The 17,321-nt window shown below is 39.7% G+C and overlaps 1 non-coding gene across 1 annotated transcript; it reads right to left on the bottom strand.

The window, feature by feature from the left end:
- Positions 1-16,675: 16,675 nt before the first annotated feature.
- LOC121211858 (small nucleolar RNA R71) lies at positions 16,676-16,782 on the bottom strand. The gene has a single exon (XR_005907075.1). It is a non-coding gene; the product is annotated as a small nucleolar RNA R71 (small nucleolar RNA).
- Between the last annotated feature and the right edge of the window lie 539 nt (positions 16,783-17,321).

Here is a 17,321-nt window from a genome sequence, read left to right as displayed (position 1 = left end):
GAGTTGAACCTTAGGCAACGAAGGTGGGTTGAGTTGCTTAAAGATTATGATTGTGCAATTGAATACCACCTAGGCAAGGCTAATGTGGTAGCTGACACATTGAGCCGTAGAGTTGTCTCTGATTTAAGAGCAATGTTTGCTCATCTTAGCCTGTTCGATGATGGTAGCTTGTTAGCTGAACTGTAAGTGAGACTGACTTGGACTAATCAAATTAAGGAGAAATAGTTATTGGATGAGTCGCTAGTTCCTCGTTTTCAACAAGTGGAAAATGGTGAGACTTCAGATTTTGGACTGAATGGGGAAAGGGTGTTATGTTTCCGTGGAAGAGTGTGTATACCAAAAAATTTTGCTCTGAGGCAGTCTATTCTGCGATACGCACATGGTAGTCCTTATGCCATGCATCATGGTGGGAACAGGCTATACCGAGATCATTGTGAATTGTATTAATGGCTTAGGTTAAAACGCGAAGTTACCGATTATGTAAGTAAGTGCTTAACGTGTCAGCAGGCTAAGGCTGAACATCAGTTACCTTCTGGATTACTGCAGCAAGTTAAGATTCCGCTCTGGAAGTGGGAGAGGGTGACCATGGATTTTGTGAGTGGGTTACCCTTGACACCTTCTAAGAAGGATTCGGTTTGGGTGATTGTAGACCGACTGACTAAGTCTGCCTATTTTATACCGGTCAGCACTGATTATTCATTACAGATGTTGGCCAAGTTGTATGTGGCTGAGATTGTAAGATTGCATGGTGTACCAGTTTCTATCATATCTGACAGGATCCTAGGTTCACATCTCTGTTCTAGAAGAAGCTACACGAGGCTTTAGATACACAACTGGATTTCAGTACTGCGTTTCACCCTCAGACGGATGGACAGTCTGAAAGAGTGATTCAGATATTGGAAGACATGTTGAGGGGTTGTGTGATTGATTTCAGAGGTAGCTGGGAAGATTATTTACCGTTGCCAGAATTTGCGTATAACAACAGTTACCAGTCTAGTATTCGAATGGCACCATATGAGGCGTTGTATGGTCGTAGATGTCGTACTCCTGCTTTTTGGACTGAGTTGGGGAGCAGCGGATTTTGGGCCCAGAATTAATTGTTGATACAGAGGACAAGGTAAAAGAGATCGAGTACATTGTGGGGGATTATGTCTTCCTTAAGGTGTCACCTTGGAAAAAGATTTTAAGGTTTGGGAGGAAGGGCAAGCTTAGCCCTAGGTTTATTGGGCCTTACCGGATACTTAAGCATGTAGGACCGATCGCGTATCAACTTAGTTGCCTCCAGAATTGAATAGAATTCATGACGTATTTCATGTTTCAATGCTTAGGCGGTACTGTTCTGATCCCTCGCATATCGTACTGATTGAGGAAATTGAAGTTAGGCCTGACCTGTCAATCGAGGAAAAACCAGTGCATATATTGGCGCAGGATGTTAAAGTTCTGAGAAAGAAATGAGTTCTGCTAGTCAAGGTGTTCTGGCGCAATCACGATGCAGATGAGGCCACGTGGGAGCCGGAGGAGGCAATACGACAACAGTACCCTCATCTATTTTAACCAGGTAATTTTCGGGCCGAAATTTCTTTAAGAGGGGTAGAGTGTAATGCCTTAAAATTTGGGGTTTGTAAGTTGCTTGGGTTAACTCGTTTTGCATGTTGAGTGTGGTGGATTTATGGTTTGGTTGTGCTTAGGGGTGTTAGTGAAGTTCAGGGGTCGGGTTTTAGTTTTTACGAAATACTGCCTTTCTCTCCTTGTGAAACCCTGGACGCTGGCACCTAAGAATTTTAATTAAAAGTGGTGTTTTGCTAGCACAAGGAAACCGTGTGGCTTGGTGGCTTGTGGCATGCTTTGTCTAAAGTAAAGGCTAAGGTTCGAATCCCATGTGCTGCAGAGGATGTCATTTTGCTGCATGGAGGCGGCAAGAGTTTGTGACGAACTTAAACTCTACTATTTGGGAGTTTGAACTGGTCTGGGTTGTTGGGAGTAGATTGTGGAGGGATAAGGGGAGTGATTTGGAGAGATTTTTGTGGAGTTGGTGGGGAGGAGTGTTGTAGCCGACCCGTGCAGCTTGGAGAAGCAAAAATCAGCTAGGGGAGTTCTTGTGGCATTTCGGCATTTGGTGTAGGGTAAAGCCGAATTCTGCTTTCTCTGTTTTGGGGTTTGTACTCTATTGGTTCTTTTTTTTAGGTGTTACCTTTCCTTGCGCCGAAATTTCCCTCACCTCTCAGCAGCTTTAGCCGATTGTGGTTCTCCCAAATCCCTTTCTTTCTCACTTCGCCTTGCTATTTTTCTCTTTGGCCGATTAACTCTAATTCTTTAATCACCTACACATTTGGTCTAATTCGAAGCATCTTCTTGATCTGTATGCATCCCTTGCGTGTTCTCAGCTTGTGTTTTCCTTCTTGAAGCTTTTGCTGGATACTGTTTTTTCTAATCGAAACTCTCCTTTGCCGGATTAAGGTAAGTTACTCTTGGGTTGTCAAACCCCTGACTATCGTTGAGCTTTGCTATTGTTTCATCGGTGTGTATCTTGAGGTTATGCCATTTTTCTTTTCCCCTAATCTATTCTACGCTAGTCCTTCTTTTAATATCCTACTTCATTGGCTTACTTTAGGAGGGGGTTCTCGGTATCGGGTGTTCGACAGTGGAGTTTGCAGGGCTAGGCCGAATACTGTTACTTCCTTCTCTTTGTCTCCGTTTTGGTATGTAGTTCTCAAAGTTTAGTAGATTGCGATTAAGTTAGGTAATGCAATGGTTGTGGATGTTAATGTAGATTGCTGACAACTAGGGTGTGGAAGAAGAGGTGGTTTAAACCCTATTTGGGCATCAAGGTAAGCAACATGTTATGTTGTGCATAAAAAGGATGTTCTTGATTGGTTGATCCTAGTGACTGAGACTGTTTGTGAAATGTTGTGTTGTTTAGGTTAGGCGTGTGGGGTGCGTTGTTTTCTTCTCGAAGCAGGTGTGTAATCGTACACCCAACCATAAGCTATTGCAATAAGAATGGATCTAGGTGTGGTTACACACCAAGACTGTTGTGAATCAGCAAAGGCTGAAAAGCCGAAACTTCGACTTCTGAGGTGTTGCGAGCGTACGATCGCTCGTGGGGTGAATCGAGCCCACATACTAAGGGCGGTAGACTATAAGACCAATGCATACGTTATAGGCCTTGTTGGGCCGAGATGAGCCGTGCGAGCCCAATGGACCTGTATGAAATGGGATATGCAGTAAGTGACAAAGTATGAAATGGGACATGGAAACCGCATTGACACGACTGAACTTGAGCTAAATGGGCCACATGGGCGTGTGGACCGGGTTGAGTAATGGGCTTGGGCCCATTCACACTATTTTGGCCATAAGGGTTATCTGAGTCATTCGAGGCAACTGTAGACCTTCCGCATGGTCATTTTCTGAACCGAGACCCTAAAACTAGTTAAATGATCGAAATACCCCTGAGGGGTAAAAATTACTGTTTTACCTCTAACTGACGAAATGACCTTTAAAGCGCTAATGGTAGGTTCATTGATGTGTGTATAACATTTATATGACTGGTTTTTAGTATGACATACTGCATGCATGTAACATTTATGACACGACATCTGCATGGGGTTGGGTTTATGTTATGGAGGAAGTACTGTATTGGTGACTATGTCACGTTTACTACTACTGGTGGCTTGCCACACTTACTGCTACTGGCAGCTACGCTGCGTTATTATTACTGGCAGCTTTGCTGCGATATTGGTGTGCTGGTTGGGTGGGTTGATTGATATCCCTACATGGTGTGTTGGTTGGTACGGGTGGTGTGCTGGATGGTTATGGGATGGGTTGCATTTTGCACTATACTGAAACTGTATTGGGCTTAGGCCCACACTGCTACTGTTTAAGGGCTAAGGCCTAGACTGTACTGATACTGAATAGGGCTCAGGCCAAATCGATACTACATGCACTGTTTTCTATAGTCTGATAAGGGATTACACACTGAGTTTTTGTAAACTCACCCTTTCTTTTAATTGTACAGGTAATTCTCGACTTAGACGGTTTGGAGTTGTGAGGGACTCGGGGTGGCCACACGATCACAAATGACTTTATTATTTACTGATTTTATATTTGGGTTTTGTTTTTGTAATAAGGCCATTTAGGGATTTAACTTTTAATTGGGCTATGATTTGGTATTTATCAACTGCCAGAGTAGGAACATCGGGTTTTCAAAATAATAATGTTTTCAGTAAGAAAACCTACAACTTTAATTCTGATAAAAACAAATGTATTGAAAACTATGCACGTTTTAAACAACATGAAACACTAGGCATACACGGGCTTTAAAACTGTAAAGGCTTTTATGACAACCGGTTTAACATCTTAAGCTTGTCGGGTTTTCGGGTAATTAATGTGGCACGTCAGATTCGGTCGTAACGTCTAGGCCGAGTTTGGGGTGTTACATAGAATAACAAGTAAAGTCTAGGTGGATTTTTCCTTAGGTATTGTCCCAAGTCAATCGATTTTCCCAAAAGCAATTCCCAAATTCTTTTCTATGTATGTTCTTAGTTTAGATAATTCGTTAATTAAAACAAATAAAACCCCTTTTATTCTTAGGCTAGATAATAAAAAGGCAGTCATTACTAGTACTTTTAGTTCCCTTGGGTACGATATCCCCTATCTTGCCATTACTATACTATTGTTCGATAAGTGCGCTTTTCTTTTCGTTGTGATAATAGTTAGTCTAGGTTTGATCTTTATTATAAATATTTAATACTTGTTACGAATCACAGGATCAAGTTTTTGGCGCCGTTGCCGGGGAACTAAGATATTAGGAACACTCAATTTTTATTACTTTAGCCATTTATTTTTTTCTTGCAGTTTAATTATTACTAATTAATTTTGTGACAGCCCTAAATTGACCCAAGTCGGGAAGTGGTTTCGGGACCGCTAAACCGAGTCACCGAAGTATTTGAATGTGATATTTATTGTCTAGAATATGTGAATATGAATGTGTGAAAGTTTTAAGCTTCAATTTAGTCGATTGCATGTGAATTTAGTTAATAGGACTTATGTGAGAAAATTTAGAAATGTGCTAGGCAGCTGTAAGTGGCATATTAATGCGTGTTATAAGAATGAAGGGTTTGCATGTCAAATATCCATTTATTTTGATTAGTGGCCGGCCATGGATGGGTCATAGATGATAATATGAATTTCCTATTAGCATTATGGGTTTAGAAAATAAAATAGTGAACTAAGAATGATAAAACATGAGGTGAGTGGGAGGAGAAACCAAAGTTGTCCCCCCTTACTCCCCATTGCCGTGACTAGACAAGAAAAAAAATGTTCATCCTTGGCCGAAAATTCTAAGGAGGAAGGAAGAAGAAAGGTTGAAGAGGTTCGGCCATGCATGTAACTAGGCTAAGGTATGTTTGATGTTGCTCCATGAGATTCATGTATATTTTTAGCTGTTAGCTTGAGTTCTACCTAGCCCATGGTTTAAATCTTTGCTATATGAGGGAGATGATACTCGGCCATGGGTGTTGTCTTCTTGGTTGGTGTGATGTTGTGTTGATGAGGTATGAAGATGATAGAGTTTGAGTGCTCAACAAAAAGGATTGGATGTGAGTGTGTGTGAGAAATTGAAAAAGGTAGGTCTTAGCAACTTCATGAAGCATTCGGCCATGGTAGGAAGTGGAAGAGAAATATAGTTGTTGTTCATGTTAGATGAAGTAGAGAAGTTGTGTGCTAAGGCCGAATGTGACTTTGAATATTATTGAGTGATGTATGTGTTTTGAATTGATGGAATAGAGAGGATGCTCTAATTTTGTTATGAACAATTATATGTTAAATTAAGGGTTGCTAAGTTAGCTATTAAGGTGAAGTGCAAATGTTAGTATTTGATTACTAGTGTATATAGGTGTTTTAGCCGAGCTTTGAACTTGAAACAAAATGGTAATTAGTCAATACAAGTGACCATAATTGTAGAATGTATTAAGCATATAATCGGCCTCAACATAGACATGCATATTCGGCCACATGAGGTAGATTGGTGTTGCATGTATTCGGTTAGAGGCAAGCATATTGATGCTTTTATCTTGGCTTAGATAATCGGCTAAAAGAGAGTGTGGGCTAATATGTTGAGTTGATTCATGATTTCATATATATGTGACTCTAATGTCTAATGTATATATGGGTTAAGTACCTTGAGCTTCTCTTTTTGATGTTCAAATGATTAAATCAATTTATTTGTTAAATTAAGCTCAAGAGCAAAGGGGAACTAAATCCGATAAAGGGAAGGAAAAAGTGATCGAATAGCCGTCGAAATCGTTCGACAACAACCGAGGTAAGTTTTCGAGTAATGAAACTTAGTTTACGATTTGATTAAGTCATGACGTATAATCATAACAAATATACGGTGATATAATGATTCTACTTGAATTATATGTTGAGTTAATTAGTCTATACGTATGATGGGTAGCTGTATATGCATAGAAATCATGTCATGAAGCAAACCGAATCATGCTGTTCATATGTGGCTATTGAGCCGAAAATGGGAATGCTTAATAATTGATTTGTGTTTGAATTCTAGTTATGAAAATGAAATAAAGATGTGTCATGATTTACTGATATGTGCATGAATATTCGGATGCTAACGGGGTTAAGTCCCGAAGACATTTGTGCTAGTGATTAATTTCGGGCTAAGTCCCGAAGGCATTTGTGCGAGTCACTAATTCCGGGCTAAGTTCCGAAGGCATTTGTGCGAGTTACTATATCCGGGCTAAGTCCCGAAGGCATTTGTGCTAGTGACCATATCCGGGCTAAGACCCGACGGCCTTGTGCGAGTGGTTATATCCAGCTAAATCCCGAAGATAATTGGGTTTGGGAATGAACGATCTTGCTGTAATAATTTCAATTAATACGCTCGTAAAATCCCAACGATGAGGTATGTTTCGTATGTGCATTGAGATAATTGATTCCTTATAAATAGTATTTGCTCAATCGATTAACAAACTTCCAGCTTTTAGTCAAGTTGATTTCTTATGTATGAATATAAGGGTTGGAAATGTGAAGTAGGTATGATTGTGAGAATATGTGTATATGAAATTATTCGTTTCGTCGTAAGAATGCTATACTTCAGTTGTGCGTGATTTCATTGCTCAAAACTTACTAAGCATTAAATTCTTACTCCGTTTCTTTGATTCTCTGTTTTATAGATTTTGGTTCGTCAGCTATCGGACTCGGGATTGTCGAAGTCGAAGTTGTCCACACTATCAAAGCCCCCTTTGGTAAACTTCTGGTTGAACTCTGAAAATGGCATGTATAGGACTGCCCTTATGTTATTAGTCAAGTACTTTGGTGTTGTATATATTTGGATAGCCATGCGAAAATGGCTTATATATTTTGAGCATAGTGTTATAATCATTTTGTATGTATATCGTTATTGAGAGGTGTGGATATGTTTGGCAATGATTGGCCATTGGAATGGTTAATCACGATCATAATTTGTGCTATATATGCTAAAGGGCTAGTTGAATCATGGAAACTATGAAATAGGTAAAGCCTACCTTAAAGGCAGATGCTGACAGCAGCAGTGGTGTAAATTTGAAAAATCACTAAAAATAGTAGGAATGGAATTAAATAGTGAATAAATTATGTAATCGTACCTTGATGGATCTACTTTCATATGGAAGAAACGAAATGATCATATGATTTGTATTTTAAGATATATTTAAGTTTTCGTGGAACAGGAATAGAGCGATTTCTGGATCCCCTGATCTGACTTTGGAAATTCACTATAAATTAACTAGAGATAATTAGAGGTCATGCCATATATGTATAGATTCATTTCTTAGTCTAGTTTCGTTTTTCAGAATAAGTATTGAAGCCCTGTACATGGAGATATATAAGTCGTAAGTCATGAAGGTCAGAGCAGTCGAACCTTGAAACAGGGGAGACTTTAACTAATAAACTGTACTAATTGGCCTGACCAAAAATTCTATAAAAAAATTTGTAGATGGACATATGAGTCTAGTTTCAGGAAAAATTTACGGAACTTCTTTTAGAGTTTTGGAACTCGAGATATGATTTTTAAGGTGACAGTGACGCAGTTAGCCAGCTTGTCTGGAAATTTTAAATGAACTGTGTTTTACAATGGAATAAATCTGTTAGCACCTCGTGTTCGACTCCGGCAACGGTCTCGGGTACGAGGTGTTACAATTTTATTGGTATCAGAGCTACGGTTTAGTCGATTCTAGGACTACCGTAATATGTTTGGGCCTAGCTATACATGCCATTATGTGATTATTTGATAGTGTGGTGATTTCTGACAATTGAAAATGTGTTTATTTATAGTAATGGATCCCGATCCCAACCGAGCGGTAGTTGATGATCTTGAGAGTGTAGCGCCTGCTCCCGCACAAGGGACAGCGCTGGCGGACTCTCAACCCATTGCTAGTAATCCGAATGATGAAGCTAGACAAGCTTTTTATAGCGTGATGAATGATTGGTTCAACCAATACATTCGAACTAATACGGCTGTTCCACAACCTCCATTCCCGACTAATACCACCCCCGCACCTACAATACCTCCGGAAACCGACCAAATAAGGTCAAATAAGCCCCCAGTTGATAGAATCTGAAACACGGGGCTACTGAATTTAAAGCTACGGACAGCGATGATGCCGAGCAAGCTGAATTTTGGTTGGACAACACTATTCGGGTACTCGATGAGCTATCTTGCACACCCGATGAGTGCCTAAAGTGTACTATCTCCTTGCTACGTGATTCTGCCTACTATTGGTGGAATACGTTGACTTCTGTTCTGCCTAGAGAGCAAGTAACTTGGGAGTTTTTCCAAACCGAGTTTCGGAAAAAGTATATCAGTCAGAGATTCATGGATCAAAAAATGGAAGGAACTTCTTGAACTTAAACAAGGTTCCATGTCGGTTACCGACTATGAATGAAAGTTTGTAAGGCTTAGCCGGTACGCTCGAGAATGTATCTCTTCAGAAGCTGTGATGTGTAAACGTTTTGAGGATGGGTTGAATGATGATATAAAGCTGTATGTTGGCATTTTGGAAATCCGAGAATTTGTGGTACTTGTCGAGCGAGCTTGCAAAGCCAAGGAGCTTAGTATGGAGAAAAGAAAAGCTGAGGTAGGAGCAAAGGAGTTTCGTAAGAGGTCTTCGGGGAAGCGCTTCCAACAGTCATCGAAGAAATTTAGAGATGACTTAGGCCGGTCTAGAGACACTTTGGGTTTTTCTAGACGAGATCGCGACCGACCCCCTGTGAGTGCACGAGTCACTTCGGTCGCCAGTGTTGGAAATGATCGTCGAGACAGAACAGAGTGCCAATATTGTGGTAAATGGCATTCGGGGAGTTGTAGATTCCATGACCGCTCCTGTTACAAGTGCGGATCAGCTGACCACTTTATTAAAGATTGCCCGAGATTGTCTGAACAGAACGTAAATCAGAGTGGGAAACCTGGTGCTACTACTGCTCGGGGTAGACCATCTAGAAATACGGGCAATGCTAGTGGCGGTCAGAGAGGATCTAGAGATGCTACAACCAGATCTGAGGCTCGTGCTCCTGCTAGAGCTTACGCTATACACGCACGAGAGGATGCTTCCTCGCCAGATGTTATTACCGATACTTTTACTCTCTTTGATACTAATGTGATTGCTTTGATTGACCCTGGTTCTACTCATTCTTATATATGTGAAACCTTAGCATCCAGTAAGACTCTACCTGTTGAGTCTACTGAGTTTGTGATTCGGGTGTCAAATCCTTTGGGTCGTTACGTGCTTGTCGACAAAGTGTGCAAGAAATGTCCCTTAGTAATTCGAGGTTCCTGTTTTCCGGCCGATTTGATGCTTTTATCGTTTGATGAATTTGATGTTATCCTCGGTATGGATTGGTTGACCGTACATGATGCCATTGTAAATTGCAAAAGAAAAACCATCGATTTAAGGTGTGTAAATAACGAGGTAATCCGAGTCGAGTCTACTGACTTGAATAGGTTGCCAGCTGTAATATCATTGATGTTGGCTCAGAAATATGTAAGAAAGGGGTGTGAAGCATACCTTGCGTATGTACTTGATGACAAGGAGTTAGAAAAGAAGCCTGAATCTGTGCCAGTGGTTTGTGAATATCTGGATGTTTTTCCCGAAGAATTATCGGGTTTACCACCTGTTCGGGAGGTAGAGTTTGGTATTGAGCTTGTACCTAGGACTACACCGATTTCGATAGCTCCGTATCGTATGGCACCAACAGAATTAAAGGAATTGAAAGCTCAGTTGCAAGAATTGACGGATAGAGGTTTCGCTCGACCAAGTTTCTCACCTTGGGGTGCACCAGTATTGTTTGTGAAAAAGAAGGACGGAACCATGAGGTTGTGCATCGACTATCGTCAGCTGAATAAAGTGACAATAAAGAATAAATATCTGTTACCGCGGATTGATGATTTGTTTGATCAACTAAAGGGAGCCTCGGTGTTTTCAAAGATAGACTTGAGATCAGATTATTACCAGTTGCGAATTCGAGATTCGGATATACCCAAAACTGCTTTCAGAACGAGATACGGTCACTACGAATTCTTAGTGATGCCGTTTGGGCTCACTAATGCCCCCGCAGTATTTATGGATTTGATGAATCGGATCTTCAGACCCTATTTGGATCAATTTGTAGTTGTGTTTATCGACGATATTTTGGTCTATTCGAGAAATGAAATCGATCATGCTGAACACCTGGGATTAGTGTTGCAAATTTTACGGGATAAGCAGTTGTATGCTAAGTTCAGTAAGTGTAAGTTCTGGCTAAGAGAGGTTAGCTTCTTGGGACATGTGGTATATGCATCGGGTATTCGAGTCGATCCGAACAAAATTTTAGCCATACTTAAACTGAAGCCTCCAAGAAATATTACTGAAGTTTGGAGCTTTTTGGGACTTGCCAGTTACTACAGACGCTTTGTAAAGGGTTTCTCGATGATAGCCACACTAATGACGAAACTACTTCAGAAAGATGTTAAGTTTGAATGGACAGAAAAGTGTCAGAAAAGTTTCGATCAACTGAAAACTTGTTTGACTGAAGCTCCAGTACTAGTGCAGCCCGAATCAGGCAAAGAGTTTGTCATTTATAGTGATGCATCCCTACTTGGGTTGGGTTGCGTATTGATGCAAGAGGGTCGAGTTGTAGCTTATGCGTCAAGACAACTGAAGCCACATGAGAAAAATTATCCGACCCATGATCTCGAATTAGCTGCCATCGTATTCGCTTTGAAAATATGGCGACATTACTTATTTGGTGAGAAGTGCCATGTATATTCGGATCACAAAAGTCTCAAATATTTGATGACTCAAAGAGACTTGAATCTGCGACAAAGGCGTTGGCTTGAGTTGTTGAAAGATTATGAGCTTGTCATTGACTATCACCCGGGAAAGGCTAATGTGGTTGCGGATGCCTTAAGTCGTAAATCACTGTTTGCTTTACGAGTGATGAATGTACACTTGTCTGTTCTATCCGACAATGTGTTAGTGGCAGAATTAAAGGCCAAACCATTGTTGATTCATCAAATTCGTGAAGCTCAGAAAGTCGATGATGAACTGGTTGCCAAACGGGCTGAATGTGTTTCGAATATGGAATCAGAGTTTCAAATTGATGATGACGATTGTTTGAGGTTCAGAAATCGTTTGTGTGTTCCAAGAAGTTCAAAACTTATTTCGATGATTCTGAACGAAGCTCATTGTAGCCGAATGTCAATTCACCCGGGAAGTACGAAAATGTACAACGATCTGAGACGTCAGTTTTGGTGGCATGGTATGAAACGAGACATTTCCGATTTTGTTTCGAAGTGCTTAGTATGTCAGCAAGTGAAGGCGGAACATCAAGTGCCTACGGGTTTACTTCAGCCGATCATGATACCTAAAAGGAAATGGGATCGAGTCACGATGGATTTTATATCTGGGTTGCCAGTGTCGGCAAGTAAGAAAGATGCGATTTGGGTTGTTGTTGATAGACTGACTAAATCGGCTCACTTTATCCCCGTACGCACGGACTTTTCATTGGATAAACTAGCTGAATTGTATGTTTCTCAGATTGTGAGATTACACAGGGTACCTATTTCTATTGTGTCGGATAGAGATCCGAGCTTCACCTCACGATTTTGGAAGAAATTGCAAGAAGCTTTGGGTACCAAGTTGCATTTTAGCACCGCTTTTCACCCCCAAACCGATGGTCAGTCCGAGCGGATAATTCAGATACTTGAGGATATGTTGAGATGTTACATCCTCGAGTTTAGTGGTTCATGGGAGCGGTATTTACCTTTGATTGAATTCGCTTACAACAATAGTTTTCAATCAAGTATTAAGATGGCACCTTACGAGGCTTTGTACGGTCGTAAATGCCGTACACCATTGTTTTGGACCGAGCTCGGTGAAAGTAAAATTTTCGGAGTTAATTTGATTAAAGATGCTGAACAGAAAGTAAAAGTAATCCGTGAAAGTCTAAAGGCAGCCACAGATCGTCAGAAGTCGTACGCGGATTTGAAACAAAAAGACATTAAGTATCAGGTGGGGGACAAAGTGTTTCTTAAAGTTTCACCTTGGAAAAAGATACTCAGATTTGGCCGTAAGGGAAAATTGAGCCCGAGAACTCTATGAAAGAACGATACCCAAACCTATTTACCGGTAAGATTTTCGGGGACGAAAATTTCTTAAAGTGGGGGAGAGTTGTGACAGCCCTAAATTGACCCTAGTCGGGAAGTGGTTTCGGGACCGCTAAACCGAGTCACTGAAGTATTTGAATGTGTTATTTATTGTCTAGAATATGTGAATATGAATGTGTGAAAGTTTTAAGCTTCGATTTAGTCGATTGCATGTGAATTTAGTTAATAGGACTTATGTGAGAAAATTTAGAAATGTGCTAGGCAATGTAAGTGGCCTATTAATGCGTGTTATAAGAATGAAGGGTTTGCATGTCAAATATCCATTTATTTTGATTAGTGGCCGGCCATGGATGGGTCATAGATGATAATATGAAGTTCCTATTAGCATTATGGGTTTAGAAAATAAAATAGTGAATTAAGAATGATAAAACATGAGGTGAGTGGGAGGAGAAACCAAAGTTGTCCCTCCTTACTCCCCATTGCCGTGACTAGACAAGAAAAAAAATGTTCATCCTTGGCTGAAAATTCTAAGGAGGAAGGAAGAAGAAAGGTTGAAGAGGTTCGGCCATGCATGTAACTAGGCTAAGGTATGTTTGATGTTGCTCCATGAGATTCATGTATATTTTTAGTTGTTAGTATGAGTTCTACCTAGCCCATGGTTTAAATCTTTGCTATATGAGGGAGATGATACTCGGCCATGGGTGTTGTCTTCTTGGTTGGTGTGATGTTGTGTTGATGAGGTATGAAGATGATAGAGTTTGAGTGCTCAACAAAAAGGATTGGATGTGAGTGTGTGTGAGAAATTGAAAAAGGTAGGTCTTAGCAACTTCATGAAGCATTCGGCCATGGTAGGAAGTGGAAGAGAAATATAGTTGTTGTTCATGTTAGATGAAGTAGAGAAGTTGTGTGCTAAGGCCGAATGTGACTTTGAATATTATTGAGTGATGTATGTGTTTTGAATTGATGGAATGGAGAGGATGCTCTAATTTTGTTATGAACAATTATATGTTAAATTAAGGGTTGCTAAGTTAGCTATTAAGGTGAAGTGCAAATGTTAGTATTTGATTACTAGTGTATATAGGTGTTTTAGCCTAGCTTTGAACTTGAAACAAAATGGTAATTAGTCAATACAAGTGACCATAATTGTAGAATGTATTAAGCATATAATCGGCCTCAACATAGACATGCATATTCGGCCACATGAGGTAGATTAGTGTTGCATGTATTCGGTTAGAGGCAAGCATATTGATGCTTTTATCTTGGCTTAGATAATCGGCTAAAAGAGAGTGTGGGCTAATATGTTGAGTTGATTCATGATTTCATATATATGTGACTCTAGTGTCTAATGTATATATGGGTTAAGTACCTTGAGCTTCTCTTTTTGATGTTCAAATGATTAAATCAATTTATTTGTTAAATTAAGCTCAAGAGCAAAGGGGAACTAAATCCGATAAAGGGAAGGAAAAAGTGATCGAATAGCCGTCGAAATCATTCGACAACATCTGAGGTAAGTTTTCGAGTAATGAAACTTAGTTTACGATTTGATTAAGTCATGACGTATAATCATAACAAATATACGGTGATATAATGATTCTACTTGAATTATATGTTGAGTTAATTAGTCTATACGTATGATGGGTAGTTGTATGTGCATAAAAATCATGTCATGAAGCAAACCGAATCATGCTGTTCATATGTGGCTATTGAGCCGAAAATGGGAATGCTTAATAATTGATTTGTGTTTGAATTCTAGTTATGAAAATGAAATAAAGATGTGTCATGATTTACTGATATGTGCATGAATATTCGGATGCTAACGGGGTTAAGTCCCGAAGACATTTGTGCTAGTGATTAATTCCGGGCTAAGTCCCGAAGGCATTTGTGCGAGTTAGTAATTCCGGGCTAAGTCCCGAAGGCATTTGTGCGAGTTACTAATTCCGGGCTAAGTCCCGAAGGCATTTCTGCGAGTCACTAATTCCGGGCTAAGTCCCGAAGGCATTTGTGCTAGTGACCATATCCGGGCTAAGACCCGACGGCCTTGTGCGAGTGGTTATATCCGGCTAAATCCCGAAGATAATTGGGTTTGGGAATGAACGATCTTGCTGTAATAATTTCAATTAATACGCTCGTAAAATCCCAACGATGAGGTATGTTTCGTATGTGCATTGAGATAATTGATTCCTTATAAATAGTATTTGCTCAATCGATTAACAAGCTTCCAGCTTTTAGTCAAGTTGATTTCTTATGTATGAATATAAGGGTTGGAAATGTGAAGTAGGTATGATTGTGAGAATATGTGTATATGAAATTATTCGTTTCGTCGTAAGAATGCTATACTTCAGTTGTGCGTGATTTCATTGCTCAAAACTTACTAAGCATTAAATGCTTACTCCGTTTCTTTGATTCTCTGTTTTATAGATTTTGGTTCGTCAGCTATCGGACTCGGGATTGTCGAAGTCGAAGTTGTCCACACTATCAAAGCCCCCTTTGGTACACTTTTGGTTGAACTCTGAAAATGGCATGTATAGGACTGCCCTTGTGTTATTAGTCAAGTACTTTGGTGTTGTATATATTTGGATAGCCATGCGAAAATGGCTTATATATTTTGAGCATAGTGTTATAATCATTTTGTATGTATATGGTTATTGAGAGGTGTGGATATGTTTGGCAATGATTGGCCATTGGAATGGTTAATCACGATCATAATTTGTGCTATATATGCTAAAGGGCTAGTTGAATCATGGAAACTATGAAATAGGTAAAGCCTACCTTAAAGGCAGATGCTGACAGCAGCAGTGGTGTAAATTTGAAAAATCACTAAAAATAGTAGGAATGTAATTAAATAGTAAATAAATTATGTAATCGTACCTTGATGGATCTACTTTCATATGGAAGAGACGAAACGATCATATGATTTGTATTTTAAGATATATTTAAGTTTTCGTGGAACAGGGACAGAGCGATTTCTGGATCCCCTGATCTGACTTTGGAAATTCACTATAAATTAACCAGAGATAATTAGAGGTCATGCCATATATGTATAGATTCATTTCTTAGTCTAGTTTCGTTAAAAACAAACATAATAAGTATTGAAGCCCTGTACATGGAGATATATAAGTCGTAAGTCATGAAGTTCAGAGCAGTCGAACCCTGAAACAGGGGAGACTTTAACTAATAAACTGTACTAATTGGCCTGACCAAAAATTCTATAAAAAAATTTGTAGATGGACATATGAGTCTAGTTTCAGGAAAAATTTATGGAACTTCTTTTAGAGTTTTGGAACTCGAGATATGATTTTTAAGGTGACAGTAACGCAGTTAGCCAGCTTGTCTGGAAATTTTAAATGAACTCTGTTTTACAATGGAATAAGTCTGTTAGCACCTCGTGTTCGACTCCGGCAACGGTCTCGGGTACGGGGTGTTACAAATTTACTTTTTCTTTCTCTTGGCAGGTTTTCCTAGTTTATGACTAGAAGAAACCCGTCAGGACCATTACTTTTTAACAAAGAAATCAATCGCACAGTTCATAGAAACCAAATAGAAATAAGGAAAAGCTTAAGATACACAGAGAACGAGCAAGAAGACAATACTCAACCCCCAACCGAAGAGATGGCTGAAAACCAAGGCAATCAGTTACCTCCTGCAATTGTGGCTAATCAAAATCCTGCTCCACGTACTATGTATGATTATGCTAAACCTTCTCTAATAGGAACTGAATCTAGCATAGTTAGACCGGCTGTAGCTGCAAATACTTTTGAACTGAAACCTAACACAATTCAAATGATACAGCAGTTTGTTCAGTTTGATGGTTTGTAGGATGAAGATCCCAACACTCACTTAGCAAACTTTCTGGAATTTTGTAATACATTTAAAACCAATGGAATTTCTGATGATGCCATTCGTCTTCTGTTATTTCCTTTTTTATTGAGGAACAAAGCTAAACAGTGGTTGAACTTGTTACCACGAGGGTCAATCACTACTTGGGAACAAATGACCGAAAATTTTTTACTAAAATACTTTCTGCTGGCTAAAATGGCTAAATTACGTAATGATATCTCTTCTTTTGTGTAGATGGATTTAGAAACACTTTACGATGCATGGGAGAGATACAAGGACTTACTGAGAAAGTGCCCTCACCATGGGTTACCGCTTTGGCTTCAAGTACAAACATTCCACAATGGTCTGAATCCCTCGACTCGACAAATGGTTGACGCAGCTGCTAACGGAACCATCAACAACAAAACACCTGAAGAGGCTTATGAACTCATTGAAGATATGTCACTGAATAACTATCAGTGGCAAGTCATGAGGACTAAGCCAACAAAAACAGTCGGCGTTTATAACATCGATTCAGTTACTATGTTGTCAAATCAGGTAGAAATTCTCAATAAAAAGATTGATGTTTTACTTGTTTCTATGCAGGTACATCCAGTAATAAGGTGTGACTCAAGTGGAAGAGGTGTGCATACAGAATATCAATCCTTCAATCCTACAACTGAAGAGGAACAAGTCAACTATATGGGTAACAATAACTTTAGATCTCAAAATAACCCATACAGTAATACTTATAATGCAGGTTGGAGGAACCACCCAAATTTCTCCTAGGGTGGTCAAGGGAATCAAAAGCCACAAAATCCTCAGGGTTTTCAACAGCCACCGTATCAACAAGAGAAGAAACCGAACC

This window comes from Gossypium hirsutum, chromosome A12 (genome assembly GCF_007990345.1).
Source record: "Gossypium hirsutum isolate 1008001.06 chromosome A12, Gossypium_hirsutum_v2.1, whole genome shotgun sequence".
Lineage (NCBI taxonomy): Eukaryota > Viridiplantae > Streptophyta > Magnoliopsida > Malvales > Malvaceae > Gossypium > Gossypium hirsutum.
The sequence above is the reverse complement of the archived record's forward strand: the minus strand, read 5'-3'. Positions and strand labels throughout refer to the sequence as shown.